General features: G+C 43.4%; 1 long non-coding RNA gene across 1 annotated transcript; it reads left to right on the top strand.

Annotated features, from left to right (window-relative positions):
• The first annotated feature begins 377 nt into the window (after positions 1 to 377).
• LOC123485612 lies at positions 378 to 748 on the top strand. Its single transcript, XR_006659082.1, has 2 exons — positions 378 to 531; positions 564 to 748. It is a non-coding gene; the product is annotated as an uncharacterized LOC123485612 (long non-coding RNA).
• The last annotated feature ends 2,348 nt before the right edge of the window (positions 749 to 3,096 follow it).

The following is a 3,096-nucleotide window of genomic DNA, read 5'->3' as shown; positions in this document are numbered from 1 at the left end:
CGAAAAATTACAATGTATAAGTGTGACGTCAGGGAAAGTTGTATGCGCTAGCTAACGTTTCAAAAAGCTAACCAAACAAAAACATATCATTACTTTTACGATACCTGTTTGTGCCATCATGTGCATTAGTAGCATCATTTCGCGACTTACAGTTAGTGAGTGCATACATTATTTTATTTATTCATTTTTTCATACTGGCCCCCCGTGGGAAACGAACCCACAACCCTGGCGTTGCAAACGCCATGCTCTACCAACTGAGCTACATCCCTGCCGGCCATTCCCTCCCCTACCCTGGACGACGCTGGGCCAATTGTGCGCCGCCCCATGGGTCTCCCGGTCGCGGCCGGATACGACAGAGCCTGGATTCGAACCAGGATCTCTAGTGGCACAGCTAGCACTGCGATGCAGTGCCTTAGACCACTGCGCCACCTGTTTGTGCCGTCATGTGCATTAGTAGCACAATTTCTAACTTATTTACATCGATTTTTACTTACACTTGTATGTTGACTTCTCCCTATTGATGTAAACTAGGTTAAATTAACTGAAGGGGGGTGATAAACTAGGTTAAATGAACTGAAGGGGGGTGATAAACTAGGTTAAATGAACTGAAGGGGGGGTGATAAACTAGGTTAAATGAACTGAAGGGGGGTGATAAACTAGGTTAAATGAACTGAAGGGGGGTGATAAACTAGGTTAAATGAACTGAAGGGGGGTGATAAACTAGGTTAAATGAACTGAAGGGGGGTGATAAACTAGGTTAAATTAACTGAAGGGGGGGTGATAAACTAGGTTAAATGAACTGAAGGGGGGTGATAAACTAGGTTAAATTAACTGAAGGGGGGTGATAAACTAGGTTAAATGACTGAAGGGGGTGATAAACTAGGTTAAATGAACTGAAGGGGGGTGATAAACTAGGTTAAATGAACTGAAGGGGGTGATAAACTAGGTTAAATTAACTGAAGGGGGGTGATAAACTAGGTTAAATTAACTGAAGGGGGGTGATAAACTAGGTTAAATTAACTGAAGGGGGGTGATAAACTAGGTTAAATGAACTGAAGGGGGGTGATAAACTAGGTTAAATGAACTGAAGGGGGGTGATAAACTAGGTTAAATTAACTGAAGGGGGGGTGATAAACTAGGTTAAATGAACTGAAGGGGGGTGATAAACTAGGTTAAATTAACTGAAGGGGGGTGATAAACTAGGTTAAATTAACTGAAGGGGGGTGATAAACTAGGTTAAATGAACTGAAGGGGGGTGATAAACTAGGTTAAATTAACTGAAGGGGGGTGATAAACTAGGTTAAATGACTGAAGGGGGGTGATAAACTAGGTTAAATTAACTGAAGGGGGGTGATAAACTAGGTTAAATGAACTGAAGGGGGGTGATAAACTAGGTTAAATGAACTGAAGGGGGGGTGATAAACTAGGTTAAATGAACTGAAGGGGGGGTGATAAACTAGGTTAAATGAACTGAAGGGGGGTGATAAACTAGGTTAAATGAACTGAAGGGGGGTGATAAACTAGGTTAAATGAACTGAAGGGGGGGTGATAAACTAGGTTAAATTAACTGACAGGAAACCAGCCACAATCAACCAGAATATCAGAATTCACCAACTCATCAACAGTCATATTTGTCATCAGAAGTTCTGAGAAACACAATCTACATTCCTCTGTGACCAGGTATCTTACCAATGCCCTGAAGTGACCGAAAGACGCTAGGGAGTCTAATTTGAGAGGATTCTGAAATTAATTCCATGTGATTTCGAAAAACTATACTAAACTCAACTCCACATACCACCCATGACAACCCCTCTAAACAACCCTCCAACACAAACAAACTGTTTTGTCCCCAAAACACCTTTCCCATTTTCTAAATGTCTGACATATAACGCTCTGCACATGGGCTATATAAAAACCTTATGCAATGATGATTGTTCTACTACCCAGGTCTGGTGTTGGAGATCATTCCACACTCTGTGTTCTACTACCCAGGTCTGGTGTTGGAGATCATTTCACACTCTGTGTTCTACTACCCAGGTCTGGTGTTGGAGATCATTCCACACTCTGTGTTCTACTACCCAGGTCTGGTGTTGGAGATCATTCCACACTCTGTGTTCTACTACCCAGGTCTGGTGTTGGAGGTCATTCCACACTCTGTGTTCTACTACCCAGGTCTGGTGTTGAAGATCATTCCACACTCTGTGTTCTACTACCCAGGTCTGGTGTTGGAGATCATTCCACACTCTGTGTTCTACTACCCAGGTCTGGTATTGGAGGTCATTCCACACTCTGGATCTCCTGCATGTATTTTCTGATGTTTATTCAGATCCCTTAAATCAGAGTATCTTTTCCCACACTGATCACAGCTATAAGGCTTCTCTCCGGTGTGTGTTCTCTGGTGTGATTTCAGGTGACTTGACTGAGTAAAACTCTTCCCACACCGATCACAGCTATAGGGCTTCTGTCCTGTGTGTGTTCTCTGGTGTGATATCAGGTTGTTTGACTGAGTAAATCTCTTCCCGCACTGATCACAGCTATAAGGCTGCTCTCCTGTGTGTGTTCTCTGGTGTAGTAGTAATTCCCTTGAGGTGGCAAAGCTCATTCCACAGTCGGAGCAGTGGTAAGGTTTCTCTCCCGTGTGTATTCTCTTGTGCGCACTCAGGTTAGCTGAGGTAGCAAAACTCTTCCCACATTGATCACAGCCATATGGTTTCTCTCCTGTGTGAATTCTCAGGTGTGATTTCAATGAATATGATCGAGAGAAACTCATTCCACACTGAGAGCAGCTGTAAGGTTTCTCTCCTGTGTGAATTCTCTGGTGTATTGTAAGTTCTGATGAAGAAGTGCATCTCTTCCCACATTGATCACAGTTGTAAGATTTCTCTCCTGTGTGAATTCTCTGGTGTAGTTTTAGTGAATCTGATCTTGAGTAACTCTTCCCACAGTCAGAGCAGCAGTGAGGTTTCTTTCCTGTGGGTCTCCGATGGTGTTTCTTGAGGTGTTCTGATGTGGAGAGACTCTTCTCTGCCTCGTCAGCATCATGTTGTTGAGGCTCCCCAGAGGATCCACCATAGTCACATCTCTCTCCTGTGTGAA

Source organism: Coregonus clupeaformis, unplaced genomic scaffold (genome assembly GCF_020615455.1).
Source record: "Coregonus clupeaformis isolate EN_2021a unplaced genomic scaffold, ASM2061545v1 scaf0766, whole genome shotgun sequence".
Classification (NCBI taxonomy): domain Eukaryota; kingdom Metazoa; phylum Chordata; class Actinopteri; order Salmoniformes; family Salmonidae; genus Coregonus; species Coregonus clupeaformis.
The sequence above is the reverse complement of the archived record's forward strand: the minus strand, read 5'-3'. Positions and strand labels throughout refer to the sequence as shown.